General features: G+C 43.8%; 1 long non-coding RNA gene across 2 annotated transcripts; it reads left to right on the plus strand.

Moving 5' to 3' along the window:
- Positions 1-1886: 1886 nt before the first annotated feature.
- Positions 1887-27279, plus strand: LOC143377451 (uncharacterized). Of its 2 annotated transcripts, XR_013087341.1 has the most exons (5): positions 1887-2014; positions 2114-2255; positions 25442-25663; positions 25806-26057; positions 26829-27279. It is a non-coding gene; the product is annotated as an uncharacterized LOC143377451 (long non-coding RNA). The 2 variants fall into 2 exon arrangements; XR_013087340.1 differs by having other exon boundaries at positions 25442-26057.
- The last annotated feature ends 289 nt before the right edge of the window (positions 27280-27568 follow it).

The raw sequence follows: 27568 nt of genomic DNA on the forward strand, positions 1-27568 counted from the left end.
TTCATCCCGCCGCGCTGTCGCTACCAATTGTCGTTTAAAGAAAGGCAACACCCGCGAATGCTGAGACGAGGGCACAGCTGCCATTAGCACTTCGATAGAAATCGTGCGCCTGCGACGAAATTGATATGATCCACGCTCTCGGTACTTGAAACCCTTTCTCTCCTAAGATTCGCTCGATATTGAAACTAATAGAGGTACGAGAATATTCAATTATACCTTTTACACTAAATCCCCTTTTAAGTGTTCCAAATTCCCGAATTCCCCACCGCACAGCTCGCGTGAATTATAACTACCAGCATTTCAGAGCGATGAGAGGATATAATAGTTACGTCATAAATTTGAAAGGAATAGCCGTGTCTGAAATAACTTCAAAATTTCCGTCTGGATAGAAAGTCACCCCAGTTTCAAGTCGTCAGAAGTGCGGCCAATAGGATCTGTTGCTTCTCGCGTGCACACGTTGTTTCGCGGTTGCGGTGTATCGGAACCGCTGCTCGAGGTAGTTTACATGGTTGCGTCTGATTAATTTCCACATTTCCTCAATGCCTGAAATTCGGCACGGCCTGCTGGTATGCCCGCGGCGTGCGATTAATCAGCGACGATACCCTTTGCCGTCCCCGTGCTCTGCGTGTAAAATGTTGCGCATTGTTCGCCCGGACTTATTCGTTAATGGATCTGGGTGCGCGCATAACTGCGAGCGGGCATTAATTTCTGGTCGGAGGAGAATTCTGACGGGGCACGAAAACGGGACAGATTGGTGAGCGCGGTTGATCGATTCGAGTAATTTTTAATCATCCCGTGGAGCAGCGATAGAATTGCGAGAGACGGATTCCGCTTGAAAGCTGAAGGAACTTGTTACGAAAGGGAATGCTTCCTAATTCCAAGCCTGAAATTGTAACCTGAGAGTCTAGTGACTAGTGCCTACCTTGACCACGGTATCTAATTAGACCCATATGCCTCTCTGATAATAGGACGTTATCAGGTGACAGAGTATTCAAACGTATCAGTACCTGATAAGGTCTATAGCACCCCCAGCAGTCGTTGCTGCCATATCGCGCATTTCATATTAATAGAGCATACACCCTAGAAAATTTCCTCCATAGGACGACATCTTCGCCCTAGAAAATTCCATGAAAAAGTACCGAGTATCCTAAAAAGAAGACACCGAATCTTCTTTACACCCTATCACGCAGCGAAGAAGAAAAGAAGAGACCTTATAGAAAACACTGTAAGTGCCAAAAATCAAATTCTATACTAAATATTACCATTGGCAGGTAGAAACTTTTTCCAATAAATTTTTTTTTATTTATGACAAGCACAACTATCGCACTAAATAAGATAATTAAATATACATTGAAACCCTTTAAGTATATTTAATATATGAAACATACGTGCTTTATTCACCTAATTTAAATTTACTTTACCTTGTACATAGGGGAGAGGGTTGCAAGTTATTCGAATATTAGAATAAGGAGCCGCGACTCAAAAAAAGTTTAGGAAACACTGTCATAGCAGAAGAACGACAAACTCCTTCCCCCTAGAAATCTTTCCCTCCCTCTTTCACCTCCCCTTTTTGCAGCACTGCAAGAAATTGCAAGAAATACTAAGCCACGAAAACGAAGCAGCTCTGCTAATTGAAATGCAGCGGATCAGTTTTTTTTTCCCGCGACGAGGGCAGGTCTGGTGGCGGCCGCGCGGCCTATTAATATCGGGCGTATATTTCAATTAATCCAAATAAATCGGCACGCGACGCGACGCGGTGGCGCGCGCGTGCGTCGAGTGGCGCGGAAGGAACGGGAGAAAAAAGGAGCGCGGTCGGGGCGCTTGCGCGAGGGGCGTCGCGACGACCGCCGACGCCTTCTTGAATGAAACCGTCGCAGTCAGTTCGCATCAAGGCGTCCACCCTCGCTTCCACTTTCACGGATTTCGTAAATTACCCGCCGGACCGACGGCCAGTGTCACTCAGCCGGGGATAAATCCTGCGATCGGCTTTCGCTTTACCGCCGCCACCCACCAGGTACTGTCTCACCAGTTCTCAATCTACGCGAGAAGCAACAGTTTGCCCCGGAGTTTCGGGGCTCGTTTCAAAGCGCCTTCGAGACTGCCGCCGTTTCAGGGGTCCTCGATTATTGTCCACGCGATTAAATGAGAGGGGTGCGCTTATCGAGGGAGGAACGGATATTGCGAAATTTCATTGGACTTCTTTTCTTTCCTCGAGGATCGAGAATCGTTTCCCCGTGGCGATGCGGTTTCCAAAGGTTTGTTGCATATTCTGTTTATTTTAACGCGCGCCAGTGGGATTTAATAAATATCTTCTCGGGATGCAATCTAAAAGTAACGCGATCGATGTTGAAACTCGAAGTGGATTGCGTAGAATGATTCATTTCTTTGCCGAATCGACTTCTATTTCAGGCCCACAGTCGCACAGCTTCCGTCCGAAGCGAATCCTGAAGCGTAGAATTAGTAGGCCTTGCACTAGTTTCCACATATTTGACAGGTTTCCGTAATCGATCTTGTAAATCCTGCTTCTTCTCCATCTTCCCTCAAGAATTGTCATTGTGAGCTTGCAGAAAGTGGCGTTCGGTCTTACAAGTAGAATATCGATCGATAGATCTTGAAAGCGATGTGGGCCACTGTAGATCGTCCACTTCGATAGAGATCCTCTACTCCCTGTTGCAAGATACAGTGATTCTCGACTGATTTCAAGCTTCTTAGAATTATTTAGCGTTGGGACTAGGTAGAATATACCTACACATAAGGGCTCTTCCGGGTCAAAACATAGGAATTTATTTTTTTGCATATTTTCATCGCAAAATTTTAGGCTTTAAACGGAGGGACGCAGAAAACCGTGGGTGACGCGCAAAGTAACGTTTCTACTGGAAATATTTGTTGCAACACCCCTCGAATCCATGTGCTATTAAATAATTTTCGTAACTGTAATACATAATTGATAAGGCAGTTGGTATGCAACTTATTTTAACCAAGATATCGGGCACTGTATGGCTAATACTAATACCGAAGGAGGGGGAAGTGAACGCCCGCTAAATATTCGAGTGATGCAATAAACGTTTCCCAGCACCGCGATTCAGTGTTGGCTAATTATTTGGGGTGGCCTCGGCGAGCAGCAGGGTCGCGGGACCAAGGGGGGGAAACGTAATGACAGAGAATGAAGAAGTCATTTGCACGTGCAATTTATATTCTCGGATGTAACGACCACCGTGATGTACGGGGGACCTTGCGTGTTCGCGATGTACATACGTCACGAATATCCCTGAACATCCCTGCGACCGCGGTGAATTATTGCGACGCGCGACCGTCCACTTCGCGTGGAGCAGCTTTAGACTCTGAATGGCCAACAAGTGCGAAGTTTTGGAAGAAATTGCGTCAGGTGTAATCGTGTTAAAATAGCACTAAAACAGAGAGAGAAGTGGCTAGAGTGTTATTCGTTCCAGAAAAAGGTACTTGTCTCCAAAATTTTCTTTCATAATTGAATAATTTCAATCTGCAACGTTTCCTTCTAAGATTTATTATAGTAATGCATCTGGAAATTGTTGTCGCTATTATCGTGAATAGTTTTTTCGGGCATTCGAGCCATGAATCCACGTAGCCAGTTCCGTCTGGATATTTTCTTCCCAGGCGATCGCCGCGGCTGGCTGGAATGTATTTGCGATTTCCGCGGGAACACGCGCCGCGGCGCCAACTCAAACAAACGGTGCATCGCGACTAGGGAATCGCGAAAGAACAAACAATCCATCCTTCGAGGAAAGCCAGAGAACCCTTTGCATGTTTCAGACGCTAGTGGACTCCTTTGCAATCCGCGTCTCGATTAACCCTTCGCGGTTCCACGTTCTTATAATCACAAATTCATTACACGGAGTTCATTGCACCCCAGCGTTATTTCTGAACTACCATTTTCGTATTTTTAATCTTGTAACTTTTGAGTGATAATTGTACACTTGTAATGCCCATCGCAACCATGCTGTAACAGTCTTTTTCTTTAAACGTAGATTTTGATACGATAAAATTTGTTGTTGGAAAAGTGCAATTTTTAGTCGTGGAAAAGAAACGATTTTTTTCGCGATGAATCCCCTTTGGAAGTCGTAAATGTGCGGCATTTGAACTCGAAAATTACTCTTGGGCTGCGATACACCCCGCGTGACCGCGAAGGGTTGTTTTCCAATTTTTAATGTGAAATTCGAGTAGCTGCAACTTTAGACGGAAGAGATCTCTTGGTTTGAAACCATTAGTGATCTAGTTGGCACGAAGAAATAGTAATTGTTTCGTGGTGGAAGAGGTTGAAAAATGATTTTCCAAAATTGGGAAGAACTTATTCGATAACGCGTTGGATCTCTGAGGACTTTCTGTTCCTGCCCGCAGGTTTTGCTTTCCTCTTTTCCTCTCAATTTTCCAATAACTTATTGTCATTTCTTAATTTTCTTACCAACGCATGTTTCTTCGCCCAATACTTTTTCCCCCAAAATCCCCAACTCATCTTTCTCTGCTCGCTTCCTTCCACCGACCCCAAGTGACTCAGAGACTTAATTTCATTCAGGGACTCTGGAGTTGCATGGAAATGTGTCCATCCAAAACTGACCTCTAACAATCCATCTTTTCATAAAACGAATCAAAATCACTTCCCACTCTTCGATAATATAATCAATAAAAGCAGCGTAGTCGCGTTCCATGGAATCTCTCGCGCATTCCTCCACTTGTGCGCCCATCAAATCGACGCGAATGTAATCCACGCCCGCTTAATTAATTGAAATTTCTGTACGTTGTATTTGTTACCTTCCCCGCCCCTCCTGCCCTCTTACCCTCTCTTCAACTTTCACAATTATTTCAATACCTACCCCGCGGCCCCGCCGGGCAAATTTGCAGCGGCGCCATGCCTAATTCCCGCGAGCTTATATTGTAATCGAAACATCATCGGCAAAGCCAGCGGCACTCGTTCGCCGGCGAATTTCGTTATCATTTAAATAGGATGAACGGTAGCACCTAATTAACTCGACAGCCAACGACATAATGGCCACCCTGCCGATCCCGCTTGTAGATACGGATCGGCTTGTAATTACACCGGCGACGCGTCGCCCTCTATTAGCGCTGCCAGCTAATTGCCGCGTAACGAGGTTTTTTTTAACGAAGCCCGAACGAGAAATCTCGCGCAGCTCTGAGAATAATCGAACGGCTGGATTAGGATCGTACGACTAACGTACGAGGTCGGTTTAGACGGGCAAATTAGCAAGCTCGGCTCGCCGCTAATTGTTTGGACATTCGCTTGCCACCGCGAGAATTGTCACGCTAAAATACGAGCCACGATCTCTCTCTCCTGCTCCCCGGGGCTCCTGTCGCTCATATATTCGACGATTACCGTCGCGACGCGTGTTCGACCGCCTCGGCCAACATCCGGCGGCTCGGCAAACTTTTCTTACCCATCTTTGCCTGGGCAAGTTGGCTCTCTCGGTTTCGAAGCGCCTCGACGTCTACGCGCTGGGGAATAATGCGCGAGTTTAGGGGCGCGGGGATTTGCGAAATTTATTTATTTATTTATTCAGGGGTGAACCCTTTTGCATTCAGTTTGGTTGGAATCAGGCGAATGTATGCTACAATGGGTTGTAGAATTTGTGGCTGAAAGAGATCGGGGAACTAGAGGAGTTCAGTGATTTACAGAATTCATGCACGTTCAAAATTATGCGGTTGATGCAGTTATAGTGGAAAGAAAAAGTACAATAGGGATACTCCTTTAATGAGATTTGAAATTTGTGCAAGGTATTTTTAGTAGGCGCTGATGTGTATGGAGTTAGAATTTACGTTTTATATAAAATGTATACTTCTTAAGTATCGTAAATAATTATGATTATTATTACTTTAATAATTATTCTTAAGTAATTTGCATTTTATATAAAATGTATAATTCTCTAACGCTCATTGTGGATAATTGTCAGTGAAATCGGAGGAAAATTGCGACAAATTTATTATTATGGTATACAAGGTGTCTTCTTTGAGCAGACCCGGCTATACTTTTCGACGCTGCTCTCCAGTCACTATAAAATAGTATCAGCACATTTGTGTGGAAAAGCTATTAGTTTCGGGGATACTTAATTTCGCAGAATTAAAACAATAACCAGCCAATGCAATTTATTTTCAAAATAGCACATAGGTAGGTGTATGTGCCGGGGATTATGAAAGTGGTCTGGTTGCAAGCAAAAAATCTAAGAAAATATAATTTATCACTCAGGTGCTTTGTACTACGCAAACCCAAAAATCTAATTATCTCGAAACGAAAGGCGACGAATGACTCGGGCCACTTTCATAGTCACGGCGGCACATATTAAACCGTATACGAAGCAAGAAGTAGTGAGTTAGTCGGATCGCTGGGCGACTGTGTGCGATTGAACCGTGCATCTCTAAAGTAGGCTCGGCAGGGGCCAGGCGTAAGTGAAAAAGGAGCATCTATGGTCAGACGCGATTCACAAATCAACGCGGCTGGAGCTATATCACTCTGTAACCCCGCGCAGGCATGAATTACTGTAAAGCAGCTCATACGGCCATCGTCTTCTATATCTCCATCCACTCTACTTCTATCTTCCACATTTCTACCTCATATTTCCTCTCTAATTCTACACCTCCGCCCTCTACACCTGCGAGCTCCTACGTCACCACTACCTCTATTCCATAAACATCCATCTTCCCGAACCTCCGCCTCCTACGCCTCCAACAATCTCCTCTTCAGAATCTTTCAAACGCTCCCCACGTCGCCCTCCTCGCCATTCAACAACCCCCCGGCCCCTCTCAAGCGGGCTGAGCCTCGAATCTAACAACACCGTCTCCCTCGGGCTAACCGGAAGTCGGTTCGCGTCCCCTCTCTCGGGATTCCCTGGTCTGGGGGGATTTCTCGGAAAATCTAATTAAGCGGCCGAAAGCGGACCGCTTTCGTGCGCTTCGACGTCGCGGGGCTCGCGCAGGAAGCGTTGCACGCTCCACGTCCGCGCTCGAGCATATTAAAGGTTCATAGAGAGGGCCGCGCGGATATGACTGAACGTTATATAAGGCGGTCTTAATATAGCGGGAACACTCGCTGGACCTTAGCCATGTAGCCGGTTGCCGTGCGTACCGCGCATAACGTATGGGCGATGTTTGTAACCGCGTCGAGGAAGAGGAAGGATGCCGCGGGGAGGCCGTGGAAAGGGGGCGGGCGCGGGTGCATGGTGAGCGTTGGACAGATGCGTGCAATTTAACATCGCATTAGGCCCCGGTGTGTGCACGGAAGGGTAGTCGTGCGTGGCCTTCGCGGAGGGGCTGCGAGTCAGAGGTGGAGGATCACCGTTGGGGGATGAAAATGGCAGGATGAACGTGTCGTTTTTGTGGCCTCTGCTATTGCTGGTTTGTCCGCGGGGAACGTGGAATGTAGAAATGCAGATGGATTCCGTGAGTAGGGTGTCCATTAAAATTGAAGGTGCGATCAAGTATTGGGACGCCTGCTAATTTTATTATCTTTGTTGTGCTAAGTAAGTGTGCAAAATTTTATTCTGAACCTTGCCTCAAGAAGCTTAAAGTTACGATATATTTATTTTAAGTTTTCTATCTCTTTTTATTTTTCTTGTCCACCTTTAGAAAATAATCGTTCACTTGGAACAGGCGTTCGTGGAATGCATAAATATTTTACCGCCGTAATCCAAAGACTAGAGACATGTAAAACTTGTACCACCTTCGTTCTTCCACTTCCTTCGTTCCTGACGATTTTATCGACATATCGTTAAATGCTAATAAGTTATCGACAAGATATCGATAACCGATAGTCCCGACTCCATTTCCATCCCACATTTACTTACATACAGGGTTGCATATTAAAAGAACAGCTGTTTGCAAGAGCGCAGTTTCGTTCGAAACTTTGAGCCTCTTGAGGCAGGGTTTAGAGTTGTTTGATCGAGCCGATATTTTGCACACATATTTACCACACCGAAGGGAAATAAATCAGTGGACGTCTTGGATCTAACTCTTAAATTTAAAAAAAAAAACTCGTTATTAGGGAAACCCTACCCGTGTGTTTTATTTGCTACTCGGATATGGGAGGGTAAAAGGATTTTAGAGAAGAGTAATCAGTGGACTGGGTGTAAAGTCGTGTTAGAGATGTTTTGTTCTATTTCACAGGCAGATCCTTAATTTATCTTATTAAAAAAGTTGTGAAAAATGTGTGCATTCCTGTTCTGAAAAGTGGTAACCACATTCTCAGTTTAATTTTAGAGTTGGGAGATTCGAATTTCGACTTCACTTTTCGTTAAAATTTCGTGGCGGTTAGAAAGGAAGATGGGTGATTTAAGCGTTGAAAGGAAGAGGGAAGAATTTGACGATTCAAAAACTGCAGGTTTAGTGAAATCCAGAAATTCTTATTTTGCACGTTTAAAAATATCGCAACTTCAAGGTGTTAAAATACACTTTCCCATAAGCGTTATCGGAATTGTAAAATTAGCACGGGCTGAAGTGCTCCCTAAAATCTAGCGTCTATTTTCAATACCACTGCAGATTTTTCCATTTCTAATTCGCCACACTTTGAAGTCCCACTATATCAGTAAGCTGATAGTCTGCTCTCAGCTAAGTGTCTACGCGAAGTTTCAAGCTCCCCATAAATCAAGCTTCTAATATTACTGCTGCATTTCTTTTACTCTTAATCGCTCCACCATCTGCTACCCTGTTACTGCAGCGCACTAACACTTCCAATCACTATTAACAGTACCATAGATGCAGACACTCCGGTGAGAACGTGCAGAGATATTTGTTTCATCTTCTAAAACTTAGAACTCCCAGGAAGCAGTGCCTCATTCGAATGTATCGTTGTTTCAAAGAAAAAGTTAGAAGAGCTGCTGTCGAATAATAATTCAACAGTTAGTAATCGATAAACGCAAGAAATCGCGCGGAAAGCGCAGTTCACGGTTTCCGTGGTCAGATTGCACGTTGCAAGTGTCTCGGAGGAGGTGTCGCGGCCAGAGGGTGCGCAAACTGGCTGCGGCTTCGCAAACTCGATTTCACGCAGCATCACTGGAATTCCTGAGCTAAGGTTAACCGCGTTCACCGCCTGTAAACAGAGTTACGGTTAATCCGCACGCACACCGACGCGCCCCGCAGGTCCAACCCCATGAGCAAACTCGCGCTGACACGTCGCGGATGTAAATTTATGATTACGAACGAGCCCTATGAACTTTCCACCAATGCTCTCTAGCATGGTGAGCCGACGATATTTCAAACTGCAACTATTCAGCGCTCTAGGAATTAGTCTGCAAAGGGAGTACAATTGAAACAGTCGTTCGAGTCATTATTAAATAGTGATTCGAGGAATAGTTGGATGGAAATATAAAAGGGTGAGTTTCTAGACGTGATTTGAATTTTTAACAACTTTGTCTCTTAGTGTTCTTTTAGCATTTTATTAGTTAGAGATAGAGGGCTGAACAACTTTGATATCTGATGTTAAGTTATCTAGTATCTTTAGTATTTTTTAGTATCTTTAGTTTCTTTAGTATTCTCTACTATCTTTGGTATCTCAGTTATATAGAGAATATATTACTATAGGGTATCTCTACAGAGCAGAGTTGTGCAGAATTACAATTGAATTACTCCATGAATTATGATTACAAAATAATTCAATTACGTCGCATTCAATTGCATTGTAATTCGTAATTCAGATCTCGCATTCAATTAAAATACATCGCAATTCGTAATTGCAATGTATTTGCAATTGTAATTGCATAGTACAATGTAATTGGATTATAATTACGAATTAAGAGGTAATAAGAGGTGGAAAAGAAATGTGTAGGAAAAGGTTTCGAACAGAACAAAATTATTATGAGTGCTGAATATGGTATTATTCATAAATTTATACCATATAAAGAGAAATAAACTACTTTGTTACATTTTTTCCACTTTTTTCCTCACTTCTTCAGAGTTTTGAGCTGTAATTTAATTACATTGTATTTCAATTACACTGTAATTTAATTACATTGTATTTCAATTACACTGTAATTCAATTACACGCACAATTACAGTAATTAGGAATTAAATTAATTCAAAAGTTTGGATTATGTAATTGAGGTACAATTTAATTGAAATACAATGTAATTAAATTACAGTGTAATTCAATTAGCACAACTGTGCTATAGAGTACCTACATGCCTCTAATGCAACTGGTATTGTAGATATCGTTATTGGAATAGGTCCCAGGAGCATTTTCAGTAGTACAAGTCAACGCTGCACAAGAATCGATTCTTGCTAGTTGCACGCGCTTTGTTCGCCAGAAGTTGGTGCGAGCGTCACGGAAATTTTCCCCCGTTTTAATAAACAAACAAAAGCAGGCGGACTCGCGCCTCCCTCGTGTATTTTAGACTTAACGAATGTGCCAAGATTCCGAGCGCGATGCAGGAGCCCCGTAAAGTCGTGGCGGATGAATTGGCGCTCGATGTGGGAGGCAGCGAAAAGCAACAGGTATTCCATTTGCTACGGGCATAGAGACGCCACTGATTGTTTTAAGTGACCCTACTTCGTGTCGAATTCAAATACCGACCCCAACTTTAATGGGCGCTTACACGTTTCCATGGAACACTTTAATTAGTCCCTCGCCGTCTACCTTTAATCGCTCGAGAAAGTCGAGGAGAATGAAACACGCTATGTTGCGAAAGTCGAATATTTCTTCGTCTCTTTTTTAAACCCCACCTTAGCATTTATAGAAAAATAATCTTAGAGACTTTAGCGATGAATCAAAAAACGCGTAGCATTCGAAATACAGTAATATTCCATGAAACTCTTTCATATAGGAAATTCGAATAGCTAAAAGACCTTCGCGCAACTTTCTGTGCACGACAGATCCGTCTTGAGATGAAACAACCTTCTAAATTGCTTTTGAGAAAGAGAGGGAGCGCGGGAACGGAATCCAAATTAAGCCCGCAGCTGAGAAATTCTGTACGAAGTCGAAAAAATATACAAGAGCGTAAAGAGCTTGACGCAGAAGGCATGTTCGAGGAACGAGCGACGTGGAAGGAGAGGGGAATCGGTTTCTTCTTTCGACCAGGCCCCTGGAAGCCGCGACGGTAGCCAGTAATTTTTTCGAAGCGGGTATCGCGGATGTTTGGAATTTAAATTTAGCCCACGTTGGCCGCACCTTTCGTTCAATGGCTGCGGACCGCCTACCACGACCCCAACGATGAAAACCAGCGGCTGGGACGTTTAATCACTGCTTCGATTATAAATGTACCCCTCGCCACGTACATCTATTTAATTACATAAAATAATTTGTATTTAATTACCCAGGAAGGCAGTTGACTAAGTGCAATGAGGTAACTACAAGGTTCCTCTGACAGATGATGTATGTTCGCTGGGCACCGTGTATTCTGGCGCTTTTCTCGCGATTGCAGGCTAACAGAACTTGGAATTAATCTTCCGATTGGAATTTTATATTATGAGAATGTTTACGTGTCGCTGAATATTAAGCGCGATACGGAATTCTTAATGCGACTTATTGTCTCGGGTCGCAGTGTGGAAATAGAAGTGGGACAGGAAACGAAGAAGACACATGATGAATAGGTAATCGTACCTTATTCGAAACAATAGCAATATGTCAGTTACAGTTAGCAGAGTAAAATTGTCCGCTATGCGCGTACACTCGTCGTCGCGTGTCAACGAACGTGCGCTAACGAGGGTGGACGCGTACACGCGATTTCGTGGCTCACTAAAACATCGTCGAAGGAACTTGGTGCGATCCAATTATCGAAATGACGCGTATACACGGCACTGCCGTGGGTGGTCCAATTTGTGACTGAGGACACGTGCGCACCACCTTCGACGAAACGTGACAATTTGACAGGGAAGACGGCCACCGGAGGCAGGTATCGGTGTGCATGTAACTGGAAACCTGAGGGAAGAATATACTGAAATGAGACAGCTGGTAAAACGAAGGTCCGTATCATACTTTTATGGATCCGTGGCTTTTTAATTCAGAAACTTTATTGGTAGCGTTATTTCTTAACGAATCGGAGGGGATTATATGAACCCATTGTATTATTGTAGAATATTTTATTTAAATGATTTATTCAATTTGTTTCTTAAAATTTGATATTACTGTTTGTGTTATATTGGTTACTGATAATTATACTATTTATGTTATTCACACTATTTACACTCCTTACACTACGCATTACTTAAACTACTCTTAAGACTCATACAACAGGTAAGTGGTACTTATATTATTGACACTATTCATACTACATATATGTCCTTCACAACTGTAGTAAAAATATCTAAATAGTAAATTTACTATTTAGATATAAAAAATATCTAAATAAAAATATCTATACTATTTAGATATAAAAAATATCTAAATAAAAATATCTATACTATTTAGATATTTTTACTACTTATACAATATTCTATGCAATACAAAATATACAATATTCTTATATAATATATATTTACTTCATGACTCTACATTACTTATATCAGTCACACTACACTACACATACTCGTACGCTTTACACTACTCACATAAACTATTCATAAAAATTTCTAGACTACACTATTGTTACTATTCGCAAATCATTCCTATATCATTCCTGTACTTTAGTCCTGTATCATTTTTACGCAATTTCTAAATACTTCCCACGATATACTTTACAGTTCACACATTTAAGTTTACACATCACGCATATAATTTTTCACATTTCCCACATCACAGGGCACAATATATGGACTTTACAGTTCATGCCTCCGATTCACATATTACACTTCAAACGTCACGTGTCATACTTCATACTTCTCATGTCACATTACACATCTGCACATCACATATCACATACAACACACAACAGGCAACACACAACATAGTTCGTAAGGTTGCAAAACAGGTTTTAAGCTTCCCATGAAAACGCAACAAAGTTGCAAACCGGATTTTGGCGCCTCGCGGAATCGCAACAAAGTTGCAAACCGAAATTTTTAACAAAGTTGCAAACCGAATTTTTCAACAAAGTTGCAAACCGAGTTTTGGCGCCTCGCGGAATCGCAACAAAGTTGCAAACCGAATTTCAGCGCCTCGCGGAATCGCAACAAAGTTGCAAACCGAAATTTCCTTTCTCGAACACCAAAATTCCATTTGCAACATTGTTAAAAAGAAATTGTCATTTGCAACTTTGTTGCGTTTTCACTGGGTGGTTAATCACTTACCTGAATACTTACCGTGTCGTGCACGATTTTAAGACGACTATGTAGTTCCCAAGTGAAATCAGTGTATGGCTAGTGTGTTGCGAGACACACGCTGCCCACTGAGTCCAGCAAATAGTTCCAGATTCATAAATAGTATTCGACTAACGCCCCCAACCCGCTTTAATTAAAGGCACTTAACAAGAGCGACTGACCATTTGCAAATACTTCTGTTCCCCAACGTGAACGTCCCTCTCCATGTTTCATTTCGGTTTGGTCGGCGTACACAACATATATCATAGCGCGTGTATTTCACCGGCGATGAGCGAGCGAGCGAAATTGGAGGCGGTGAACAGGGAAGCGGAACGCATCTTCCACGATCAACGGTGTTCCTTTTTGGCCGCGGAGCATTCGACTGGCAGGAGTGTTGGCCGAGGGTGTGTCTTTTTCCGCTTTGCTGCCGCTGAGATGGAGTCCGCCAGCAAAGGGGAACAGGCCGACCCTCCCGCACCAACTAAATAATATTCGATGACAGTGATTTACAGGGAGCACCTTTCGCAGAGCCCAGGCAACTTTCTCTCCTATAAATCTCGTGAACCCGGTAAGTCGGTTCCAACGCGGCCGCTCGAGCGGATTCGCGAAGCGTTTCTTTCTTGCGCGAACCCTGGCTCACATTCAGCCCGTTTGTCTCGATTCCGGCCACCGTCGGCGACGACTGGTGGCGCTATTTCGCAATATGCACGATTTACTGTCTTACAAAATACAGAGGGGCCTCGATTGCCCGACTCGATCGAGACTGAGGCTGGTTGAACGCGAGGAGGGAGATGAGCAGAAAAATTATGCTGTGTTTGTTTGAGGAATAATTACTTTACGGGATGGTGCTTTGCGATCGGTAGTTTGCAGCATCTTGGTTTTAATTTTGGCTTTAGAATTATGCATGAGCTTGTACGTGGGCACTGCAGGTAAAAATAGGGAGAAAGTTTTGTATACACAGGCCTTCGTAAGTAGGTATTAGGACACTTGCTGTATTTGCGGAAAATGTGATACTCGGTACAGATTGAATACTTTTCTCTGATTTTAATTTAAAATACCAAATACGGTCAAATTTGTTAAGAGTGCTTCGATCAATTTCCAACGTTTTTCGCAATTATTCCACGCAGAGTAGGTGTCCCAATACTTTTACGAACAACAATGTTTATGGATTTCGCAATTTAGGCACTAGAAGTAATCAAATTTCTGTGGAATCGATTCGGAGATTTGTTTTTAGCTAGGAATTACTCTTACTCCTACGATGTATGCTGGATAATTGTCGACTCCGAAGATGCCGGAGAATTCGTCGAGATTACTACTGCGCCGTATTCAAATGCACATACCTACATGGCCGGTGGAGGACTTTATGGGAAGCTCTTGTAAGTCTATAATGTTAATGCCTGCTTAAAGGATAAGTTAAAAGCCCCTAACAAGTTTCTCTTCTCGTATTGTAGCCTGTAGAAACGTTATTCTTCAAACGTGAAAATTACGAACGTACTAAAGTGCAGAACATTTTATCTACCTTGTGTAATACAGCATGCTAACAACTTTTATACGCAATTACAATAAATTCACAAATCAGTCACAATCGCTGATTTAATCCGTATTCATTTAAATCTAGTGCGTTTTACGCATTTTTACAAATTATTAGCACGCCACATCTTTCACGATTAATGCACGCTACGTTGCAACACGTAACTGGCATTGCTATGCATTCACGTCCCATATGAATCAGCTTTAGAAAGATCTGCGTCACGGTTCATTACAAACACAACTAAACGAGACGAAACGTGGCGTTAAAACACGTGCCTACGTGGGGCGCAAGCCCACCGGGCGTTAATGCGCCAAATTATTCAGGCACAAATTAGATAAATTATCCTTTCCAATAACGAAGCAGGGTATCGAAAATTGACGCGACAATCCTGCAGAATATTTTCGCACAAAGTAGATTGTGTTATACGAGCTAGAATAAACTATCTGTGAATCGAGTGAATCAGTCATTCCTCCAAGATTAAGTACGCGCTTTAAATATCGCGAAAAATTCATATCTCGAGTTCCCTCTCCGATAGTATCGCGAAATCGTTGAGCGTTCCGCGCGAAGCTCGCCAATATTTTTATCGGAGCCCGCGGAATTCCGCAAGCATCAAGCCACGTTTTTATCTTCGGCCGTTTCGTCGCCTTCCTCCTCGTAACCTACATCTAATTTCGGCGCCTGTGCTTTGCTTGTTTATCGTGCTATTAATATTCGCGCGTTTTCTATATCGGTCCTTCGTCACGCCCGCTAAACCAATGACAAATTGCGTGTAACGCGGTATCGTGCAACACCACAGATGCATCTTCGCTACGCTACGGTGCATCCAAGTCTATGCACATGCAAGAGGCCTGTGCTTTCAGGGTGGAGATCGTCACGGTGTGACAGGAACAGGAATATTAAACACGAAAAATACCTTGTAGAGATTCTCACAGAAATTGGGGAGGATAGGGGCAGCTAATAAGTGAAATGTTTCCTTCAATTTTCTTGGGGCAATTGTTTAACGTTCGAGTTGATTAAAGTATAAGTGTCATTGCCACTGGGATGTGGAGATATTTCTATTCTTTTAGAATAATTTGGGGGTAGTAGTTTACTAGGCTAAGCAGGCAGTTTAATGGGGTAATAGTTTTTGAATAATAGTGGAGGGTGAAGTCTAGGTAAGAACGATAGGATTTATTTTGAGAGACGTAAGGGTTGTAGGTTTCAATATTTTGGTGCATTCTTCTAGAAGTCCTAGATGTTAGAAGCTTGAAGTGAAAAGGTGTTAGGAACGATGCTGAATATTGAGAGAAGCTTTTGCAATTAAAGAGCTCGTAGTAAAAAGGGTGCAGCTCCATCTTTACCAACTTCGAGTAAATTAGAGAAAACTGTTTATAAAATTATTGCTTTGACTTAACATTGAAAAGGGAAAACTAATTGATAAATATGTTTTCACACATTGAGTAGCAGTTATTGATAAGTTTTTCCTTCTATTTTTGGGAAATTTTTCGAACATTTGTGCAGGTTATAAATTTGTAATAAATCATTCATTTGTAATCGGATTTGCATTGGGGTGGAACGAAATATAGGGGCAAAATATTTTTTTATTATTCATGACTTCTAATAGTGGGCAAGAGTTGCCTTTTATAATGTTATTTAAGCTGTGAAAGTTTGATCTTGATGGACAAATTTTTTGAGGTGCCGCAAGCCACTCAAAAGTCACAGAATCAGTAAAAATGAAATTTTGAATGGCTCGCGGCACCTCAAAAAATTAGTCGATCAAGATCAAACGTTCACAGCTTAAATAACATTATAAAAGGCAACTTTTGCCCACTATTAGAAGTCACGAATAATAAAACAAAATATTTTGCCCCTATATTTCGTTCCACCCCAATTTGCATCGAACGATGTAGCATGTTTTTTACGTATATTACGAGGACCAACAGAAGCTGTAAAGTACGGAACATGGAATCTTTTTAACGACGACAGATTTCTAATCGCCGCTCGAAAATCTGAAATTATATGACACACTTGGAGCACTCGCTTGATATTCCGCTCGAACCACGGTACCCATGTTTGCCTCCTCCTATCAGAAACATCCAGGTCCGCGAAATTTATGGAAACACTTGATCCAAATGACGACGTCCAAATCCGCGATGGGCGTCAAGCAAACGCTTGTAAACGAGAGCGATAAAGAGCCTCTTCTTATTGGTTCAGCTGAGAGATTAGCGCAAACTGCCCGCCACTTTGAGGTGTATTTTCGTCTGGACATTAAAAGACAAGTGGATCTTCCTCGACACGTGTTTACCCCTAATGCTGTCTAACCGTCGTTTGAATATTATCCTTTTCCTTAACGACAAACGCGAGAAGCTGTGCGGGCGAATCGAGTCTCTGTGAAACTTGCAATTGCAGAGAAACACGTTAAAAGATAGACGAACATTCACATCCCTTAGCGCTACTTAAATTCCCTTATCGAATAAACTACAAGTTCCACGCTGAATATAATTATCTTATTAACCATCCGAGTTCATCTGTACTCCCTCGCTCAGAATTCGTCGAAACGATGAAACATTATGTCATCGATCCCACAAGCTATATTTACTATTTAATCGTGGCGCTAAACGAACAGTTTACAGTCGACGACGCACAGGAATCTAATGTTCGTTGATTTTCGGCGGAGGAGGCGAGTTTAGTGTCGTCCAACGTACCACTTTGATTAACAATCTGTAAACAGAGCTTTTAATATCTCGGGCCCGGCTCGGAATGTGTTCCGCTGACGCGGCTGAGTGGACGACAGGGAAAACGTTGTTCACGAACACCGATATAAAGATATTAGCGGGCGGACACCGCAGAAGGCGGGCCGTTTGCTCAGCGGATTACACGCGATCCGCTGTTGCATTTGGCAGCGATCGCGGTTTCCTCAGCTGCCACGCGAGAGACAAAGCCAATTGGATTTCGGTTGATACGCGAAGATTGATTGCGCGAATTCCTATTGTCGGAGGGTGATATCACCTTTCGAGGGTTTCGAGATGTCATCGATTGGTCGAACCTGGTTGGTTCGATAACGGCGGGGGCAATTAGACGAAGGCCGTGATGTAATCGGAAGCATCGAAAAAGTAGAGTGCTCGTTTTGAAATCGGGTAGATCGACGATTTCATTGTCTGGATAAGTTCTTTTTGGATGCAATGGAAGTTGGAAGGTGTTGCGTGACTCGAGGGACGTCTGATTGACATATTTTTTAAATGGTTTTAAGTGTTGGAACTGCGAAGTAATCGGGGCAATATTATTTCTTTGGAGGGTTCGAGTGACGTACACAGAGACTACTTATAAAATTAGGGACTGTAAAATCGGTAAACCGGTAAATCGCGAGAACTACCCTCAAATTCTCCCCGCTAATTTACGCGCTTATTTGTTAAAAGTTGATAAGTAAAAAGTATTTAATTGTGTAGGTAAGTTAAGATTCTTTTCATTGCTTCCGCGGTGAAGATCCATATTTAATCAGTATCGTAAATAGTTTGCTAATAAACAGTGGCGTGCAAAAGTATTCGGCCACCCTTTAAAACAGAATGACTTGTTTAAAATTGGTCCAATGGACTCAATTTTTTTTTTTTTTTGAGAAGCTAGATGGACTAATCCTTCTAGCTTCTAGTTTGCTAAGTGAAGTGTTTAGTCGTTTTGAAAAAAAAAAATGCAATTGGTCGGAATAGCGAAGAAAATAGCAAAGGTGTTTTTTTCAATTTCTTATCTGAGCCTGTAATGAAAATTTAAAAAGTGCCTTCTTCCTTTAGATTTAAGTAAGGTGTATACATACTGAAAATTTCATCGAAATCGGTTAATGCATCCATGAGCCGCAAACAGCGTTAAAATTTGTGAAAATCACACGTTTCTGCAGTTTTCGGCGTTAACCGATTTCGATGAAAATTTCGGCATGTATACAGCTTAGTTAAGTCTTTAAGAATTTTAAATACATCCACTTTAGTTCGCTGACTTTCAACGAAATCAGAAGTAGGACACGAGTCTCTTTGACGCGCGCTTCACGAAAAATGGTACGCGACTGATAAATGATGAAGTGCTCGACCCGGTCTTTGTTACGTCGCGGCTAATTCTCGCGAGGATTCCACGCGATGATACAATGACTTCTGACGACGAGCTGGGCGTGACGAGAAGCTAACCGTTCGGCAGAATCGCCGACGTTTGATTGGCAAGGCAAACACTCGAGCAACGTCCATGGAAACGTTGGAATTCCCTGCTCCCGACGTGGAGAATGGAAAACCACATTTCAACGAGGTATTTTCGACCGAATGTCCTTTCCACTTCATACGTTAATCTCCTCCATTCTTCTTGGCAACTTTGATAAATTAAAACGCGATAATTCCTTGAGATCAAGATGTTCAAATAAAAATTCAAACTTACGCAGCACTTATTCGAGATGAATAATAAAAATATAAGTGAGTGGTTCAGCAGATGAACACACCACCCAGTGAATGAAAGTCGCTGATATCAAACGAAAAATTAACAACCATCACTTTCCCTTCGCGTTGAAATTTACACAGTACTTCTTTATTAAGCTCAAGGTATATTTTAGAAGTATGAAAGCTACGATTCTATGCAGCAAGAAATAATAAACATTTAACAAAAAAGAAACATTAAAATCCGTACATCAGTTGGTGAAAAAAATTCATGAAAATATGTCTCTCCCTTTTTCGACCGGCAAAGTAGAATGGTCCCCCATAATTCTATTATTCCCATTTTCCCTTGTCACATGCACTGCGCGTTCTCCTCTTACCCAACCATTAACACGCTTTCCCTATCGCAGCACTGAAGCAGCACTGAACCACTATCATCATCGAATCATCCAAACAATGCCCAGGGAACATACCCCTAAATGTCCGCCCAAGGAACATTACAGATAACCATCATCGATCCACAAGATGTATTCCCAATTACATTGACTCCCCTAAAAAACGATCGCCGAGAAGCACGAAGGGGCGACGAACGGCGAGGTTGAATCGCGAAGATTAATAGAGAGGCGCGTTATTCGAGAAGCGGATGTCGATTCCATTCGTATTTTCGAGGGAGCCGGGCCAGTTATGCGAGCACTGTCGATTCGCGCGGTGGCTTGTCGTCCTCCCGGATATCTCGAGGACAGATTCTGCTCGTTATCCGCCCGGAAGGGGACAGCTGGACGCCCTCGCCCGACAGAGATCGATGTCGCTCTAAAGCGTTTCGCTCCTCCCCTCGTCGTCCGTCACTCACTCTCGCTTTCCCTTCCTTTAATTCCCTCCCTCGCCCCTCGCGTTTCCTTTCGCGGAGCCGTCGTAAATTACGAGCTGTTTCTGGGCCCCGCGAGCCCGGCGCCGCCCCCCGCTAAAGAGCAGAGGAAGCACGGTCCGGCCGCGCAGAATTATTCCGCGGGGAATTATTCGTCGTTCGGCGGTCTATCAAAAAGATTTCGAGTATCCGGTGCAAATGCGATCGTTAAAGTGCCGCGTTTTTGGCGTGCCGGCCTCGTGGCACGGAATCGCGAGCTACGTGCAATTTGCAACGGTTAAAATTAGCCATTTGATCCGCGGCTGGCACGGTGGGGCCCCCCTCGAGACGAAAGGCGCTGGCTTTTGGCCGCGTCGGGTCTGATTAGTCGCAGGAGTCTGATGGTAACTTTGTGCGCTTTATCTTGGCACTGTTAACGAAGCGTGCGCGGAGCGGGGAATCTATTGTTTATGGAGGATACCGCGTGGAGCAGCGTTTCCCGATTAAATCTTGCCGCGGAACCAGTGGTGAGTCAGTAGAAACAGTGCGCGCCGTTTCAAATTTCAAATTTTAATGTCAGCTGCGTCTCTCGGTGGTTATTAAACGCGTTTTTTATATTTACACTTTGTAGGAAAGCCTGTACGTGCCACCCCTTAGTGGCAGAGAAAACTGAATCTGCCATTCATTTAAATTTGCAAGCACTGCAAGTGCCATTTCTGTTTACCTATCGCTAAATTGGCTCTTTGTTTCCTGCAGAAGTGGCGTTGGACGTACAAGCGGTACCATTTTTTGGCACTATTGGTAACTTATTTGCAAAAGGAAGTTGCATTAAAATTCTATACTATATTACCATTGGCAGGCAGAACATTTTCCGATGGAATTTTATTTTAATTTTGCCACTAATTAGTTTTCTACAAGGACCTATCTACTATTATCGATGGACGTAACGAAGTGTGACTTGTGAGTAAATAGGAGTGATTGGACGACAAGGAGTGTGTGTGAGAAGAGAGCGTGAGAGTGAGAGAGAGGGACAGAGTAACGAGTGTGAAATAAAATCGCCGTACGTGTGAGCGAAAATTCAATTATCGATACAGATCGATAAAGGTGATAATTGTTCAGAAGTCTTTTTACTGTGCGCAACTATAGTACAAACGAAACGCATATTGTAATAAGAGAAATACGAAGTGAGCAGAAATGAGGGCATGAGCAGAAATTGGGACATTCACCTTAGGTTCAACTTCTGCGCGCACGATTTTACGCATTAGGTATGAAAATTGGACACCGGTAATTACACGTTGCAGCGTTTGCTGAAATTAGCCGCGTAACGTCGTTCCGTCTGACAACGGACGGGCATTATTCCACTCGCAAGAAAGTATAATTTGTCACCTTTACGGTCTCCCTTGATATGCACCCGGTGTCGTTAACGTTAATGAGGTATTCACCCCTTTCAGTGACCGGCGCGACTGAGAGATCGTCGCTCCACGTCCCTTTTGGCAATTTTCAATGTGCGAATCTAATGCTCACAGAGGCCGTGTCCATAAAGCGGTCCGTAAACTCGACGAATATGGAATGCTGACGTTTATGAGCCTCGCGAAGGGGACACTCGCACGTGACGAGCCACCGTATGGACAAACGGGATTCGTTCGTACGTTATTATTCAACGTTTAAGCTGCGCACGCGACGACCCACCGCGGGAGCGTCGTTAATTCGTCTTGTCCCACTATTTCACTGGCAACTAACTGCCGACCGACTGATTTCTCGAAGATGATTATTTAAAGAAATTTCCACCTTGAGATTTCGGAAATTAAAATATAATAGAGCAGTGCTCCGTAACCGATGTGCCACGAGACGATGCTAACTATGCAGCGGCACATTTCTTTTTTCAAAGTTCCTCATAAATAAATTTCTGCGAGAAAAGGTTGCGGAGCGCTGTTACAGAGATATATACATATAACAATCTAAAACGCGTGGATACAACTCACAATAAGTCAAAGTGTTTCGAAGATTGTTCTCGCCGTTGATTCGACACGTGGGAACGCGGCTTAAGGCAGCGGGTTCTCTTTTAATTCCCCGTTCCAACTTTTTCTTCCTGCCGAACGGGAACAGCCGCGGGTATTCGCCCATCGCCGCCACACAGTAGCTGCTGCGCGGCTCGGAGAACCTCAGGCCCAGTTTGCAATCACCGTCTAAAATCAACATCCCCTCCGCCCGGGAATTCCTGTGCGCCGCAGAGAATCCGCGCGCGATCGCAGGCCACCCAGCGCACGGCCGGCTTAATCGAATCTTTAAACGCGCGCCGTATTCACCGCGGCCGTTAGGAGCCCGCGCTATATCAATCATTCCGAGCCGCGCAATTAGAGGCGCGCGAGTTACACTCCTTTCCCCCGGCGGTGCAATTTTACTTTGTCGCCGAGCCGCGCCGCGGTCAAACGTTATATACATTGTTGGGAAGCGTGCATGTACCCGCATACCGTGCCCTTTTTACTCGTCGCCGGCCACGCCGCCGCGTTTCTCGCTCTGCCTCAGCTTTTCGCCATTTTCCCCGGTGAATTACAGTGGCACAACACGCGGGACATTTAGCCGGCACGGAGCCCCCGCTTCACAATGTTGCCGACTGATCCTCGCCACCGCGTCCACGCCAGAACATTATTCCACGACCAGGCGGTGTCCGTTGAGACTGGCCGCTGATTTAAAGACGCAACCCACCACTCAGGCTCTACGAAGCCGCGTATATCAGCGTAATGTGGACCTGCTGGTGCAAGTCCCAGGACCTAGGAGAATTTACGAGCCAGCTCGTGGTGGCGGAATAAGCGCGTCAGATTTTCGAGAATCAGCGGACCACGCGCTAGCGGCTTGCTTGCCCGATGCACACGCGGCTTAACCCTTAACTGGTATCCTGGGGTCAGTCGTGACCCCAAGCACGCAAGGTTCGCTGCAAAATATTTGGTTGTCTGAGTTTGTAAACTGAATTTCTAATTAATTTTATAGTTAATAGTTTAACTTTCTACGTTCCTATTATTTTATACATTACCTACGAACAAAATAGGTATTCATAGAGGTTGATCTAATGTCGACTTTACAAATTTCTGTGTCCTTTTTTATTTGGGGTCTGCCACGACCCCGAGATAACAGTTACGTTTGAAAAAACAGTATACCAGTTAAGGGTTAAGGGTACTACTTACAAGGGAAGATCCCGAACCCGAACATTCGAAAAATTCTGAAGCTGTAGGGATATGTAGGGGATTTCCTCCTGATTGCAACGCAATTTTTCTTTGCCGCACAAATTCACTCTAAGCGAGTGGAATTAACCCCTGAAAATTCGGCTGTTTTCCGATTTTATTCTGTAACTAGCATTCTATAAGAGATGGGGAAAAAGTTTCAAGACAAAAGTTACTTGTTTTAGTTAGATCTATCACTTGGTGAAGAAATTATTTTACAGTTCGCGAGTTATAACGCAAAATCAGAATATAACCGGATTTTCAGGGGTCAATCACACCCCCCTTAGAATGAATTTGGGCAAGAAACAAAAATTGCGTTGTAATCAGGAGGAAATTCCCTACATATTCACAAAGTTTCAGAATTTTTCGAAATCCCGGGTTCGGGATCTTCCCTTGTTAGTCAGTGTTTTTTTTTTTGTCGAAAATGAAGAATTTCTTTTTCAATTAATTCTAAAGGAATAAAGTGAAACTGAGGCTTGTCTTTTGGCACTTGTGAACTTAAAGGGGTGCTTTCGCTGCCGAAATAAAAAACCACGTATTTTATATTTTACACTTATCAACAGCTCTCCTTGCGAGTCGATTTGAGAAAATTCATCTGACCCCCAATGAGTCCAACGTAAGCCGGAGGTTCGTCTGTTTGAAGGTTACAAAGAACTTCACAGATGGATGCCATTTAAATCGTGCGAAGGATTTATGGCGTTCCTCTGACATCGTTTCGTCAATGTGAGTTTTCAATTGTCGCGCAGTAAACCGAGGATTGAATAGTCCTAGCTGTCCAGCAGGGTGATTTGCAGGCTTTAAACGTCGTTCGCCTTTGGCCAGGCTAGACAGAGATTAGGCTATCGTATGACGAGGGGATGAATCGTCGTGCCTCGCATTCTTTCCCCTCTTTGCAGCCGTAAGGATGATTTATGCACCTTCGGGCTACTGCCTTCAGGTGTCTGCTTCGCCATCTTCCTGCCTAGCGTTCCAGCGAAACGTAGTTCAGGTCTATTTGTGCCTAGCATTCGATACTCTGGACAACGTAGACTCGCGGAGCTTAGCTTCGAAATAATGTCAACAGGTTGGTATTAATATTCGAACGACGAACGATCGGGAAGCCTAAACTGTTATTGAGACCACCGAGAAGGCGCGAATGATCCATTTCGGAGCGCGTAATTTACTTTTATCGAGACACGTGTGGCGACGGTGGCGTATATAGGACGTGAATCGGTAGTCTCGATACGAGAATAGCGGGCTTAATAGTGCGTAAGATGCACTTCCAGCGCGAGGTAATATTTGATATCTACGATATTCAGAGTCTCCATGAGGACCCCGCCCGTCCGAACCCACCGTGGCAAGCCTATTTTTGTAGCAGCAGAATCTGCGCTTAACGCATCAGAAAATAGCCAGAAGGGATTCCTCAAACAAGCGGTTCATCTGTGGGGAAACAAAGCGGCGGTGGAGTTGTTTAAACCGGGCAACCTAAGGATATTTCACGCTCGCGGAGTGTTTAAAAACCGGAGAGCGAAGAGCGCCGGCAAGCGGCTGGCCAAATTAAGGGCGTCGCTACTTGGAGGACGGGAACGAGGCCGTCGAAGGTGAAATTTTCATTAGGGGCATCGAAGGCACTCGGACGAATTACATATAAAAGGGCGCGAAATAAGCGCCAGTGGAGATAAACGAAAAATATAGCGGCCTCGTAAAAATCAGGGTAAAATTAGACGCGGAATGATTGAATCGCCACGAGTCAGGCGCTCGTGGCTCGGGGATCACGCCCACGATTATTATTCATCCGTTACGTTGGAATCGGCGACGAGTAAAAATAAAAAGTTACCCCGGCGTTCGTCTGAAATACTCTCGCAGATACTTGCGCGCTCATGTCCACGGAATCGGGTTGGCGATAATTGTAACAGTTGAGAGTGATGTAGCACCCGAGGAAGTTGGTTGGAATCCAAGATTTTCTCGCGGGCAACGTGTACACGTCGTTCCGAAGAAAATTAATAGCCGTTCTTTGTAATACACGCGTACGATCTCCCGCTTGATACTGTGTACTTAACCTTTTTCATAATTGTACTTGGACCTCCTATACTCCTCTTGTAATTAACTCAGGAGGCAGTCACAGAAATTTCACCCTATCTTACGCGTAGCCTACTGGACCAGTACACCTGAAATAAATTAGTTTTCCCGTTTTTCCTATAAGTTCGCGACTTCCTTTGCCGCTATTACTTATATGGTTTGTAATGAGACTTTGCCGCGTATAAATAAATAAATAAAATTACAGGGAAGTGGGACGAGGTGTGAACGAGGACGAGGCGATTAACTCTGATAAAGGGAGGATGAATGTGACGTTGCCTGGAATTGTGGGCACGATCAAGGGCGTAAATTGAATGTATCACCTGACGAAAGTGGCCAACAAAAGACGGGCACACGGGGGACCAGGAAACGAGCGGGGACACCGCGTTGGGAATTAGTGCTCCTGTTAAAAGCGCCACTTCTTACGTCTGTGCGTAATACTGAAACACTCGGGCGACTGGCGATGCCACGGGATCGACCTTTGCCGTCGATGTAACGACGGTACAGCGTGCTGGTGGCCGTAAAATAACGAAATCAAAGGTGGGGGCGATTTACGAGTTCTAAAATTATAGGAAACTTCGCGGCCCTCGGTCGTTATAAATGTACGCTTGTATCGCGCCACCGTTCGAACTAAATATGGTTTCACGGAAGGCGGTCTCCACGGCGCAGGGAGCTTCTAAATGGAATCTAATCTGAAAGGAATATATTATTCTACGCTGCAACAATGCTACCTTTGACGATGCATCGAGAACTAAACATCTGGGTAAGCTTTTCTACGAGGAAAAGGGTATAAAGAGAAAATCGATGCACCACTCGACTAGCGTGTTCGTCTATTATTCATTAATTCTACATACTTGCGTGCTAGTATCTGTATTTAGGGTCTGTACTCTGTAATATTGATTACTTGTTGCCTCTGAATGAATATAGGTTCTTTATGACAGTTTTACTGTGTTTTAGGTGGTCGCGTATCACAGACTTCTGACTTAAGAAATACCAGGGGTGGCTTCGAAGCTAATTTTTAAATTCTCGAAACTCGAATCCGAAAATTTGCAATGCTTCGGAAATGGAACCCGAAACTTTGGAAGGCTTCGAAACTCGAAACTTTGGAAGGCTTCGAAACTCGAAACTTTGGAAGGCTTCGAAACTCGAATCTTTCTGGGGTTTCTCGAAGCTGCGAAAACCCTAAAAAATACACATGCTTCTTGACAAAGAAAGGTAGCGTCAGTTCCCCCGTCCCTTGTCCTCAATCATCCCCGCATAAAAAGACGTGGTCGCAGTTCGACCGCGTTGATTTACCCGCGAAAGTATACGAGGCGCGCGATTTCGCTCCAAGGGGAAGGATGCGAAAGTAATTTTAAAGGCCGCCCCGTAAACGACGAGGAAGTAGCTGCGGAATGTGTCCGAAGTGCGTGTCGCTTCGCTGTGAGGTCCTGCACGCATCTATTTCCGTCCTGTTTGCCATGGCACCCCCGTCGGAACACCCCAAGCGAAGTGTCGCGACACGTCTCTGCACAAGGGCCCTCATAAATATCAGCGTTTGCCTTTGGCTGCAGTTGTCAACACTGCGCGATGCCCGTCTCGCCTTGATTTTCTAGGTGCAAACGCAACCACCCTGTACACCATTAAGCTGATTGGGGTTGTCGGAAGATGAGCAGCGTGGGATAAATCATCGAAACGCATCGAGAATCTCAGGATGATCTCGCGATTTAGGCTCGAATTCCAGGTGAACGGGACGTGGAATCTTTCTTCGAGGAAAGAAGAAAAGTACCGAGGGCGTCTTCTTTTCGACTGTTCATCCTTGTTGGAGATTTTGGTGCGTATGGGAGTCCAGGTGCCAGTTGCAGTAAAGAGACCATTTTTTTTTTCTTGGGGTTTTCGGAGACGTAAGATATTTTTTTCAGGGACCACCTCCACTCTTCGTAGACTCTGTTACACCGTTGCCAAATTAATAGCAAAAGTCGTAGCTTCGGTTTCATATTGATTATTTTTTAACTTTAAAGAAGAAATACAGAATCGGAGGCAAAATTAAATTCGAGAGTCCTTGTAGAAAACTGTAAGTACTAAAAATCAAATTCTATTCCATAGTATTGCCATTGTCACGTAGAACATTTTCTGATAAATTTTAATTATTTTGGTACTTACAGTAATTCAGAGTTGGGACAAAACGAGGGACAAAAATTACCGGGGATACAAATCGTGTTCCGAGGACTTTCCCCGGAAATCTGAGACGAATGCTCACCTTAAGTTACAGTTTATAATATTTCACTTGATTAACTAGAAGTTGCTAGACTAGATTTTGCTCTTCTGTTGTAGCTGCAGCAATGACGATGGTTCT

This window comes from Andrena cerasifolii, chromosome 16, assembly GCF_050908995.1.
Source record: "Andrena cerasifolii isolate SP2316 chromosome 16, iyAndCera1_principal, whole genome shotgun sequence".
NCBI lineage: Eukaryota > Metazoa > Arthropoda > Insecta > Hymenoptera > Andrenidae > Andrena > Andrena cerasifolii.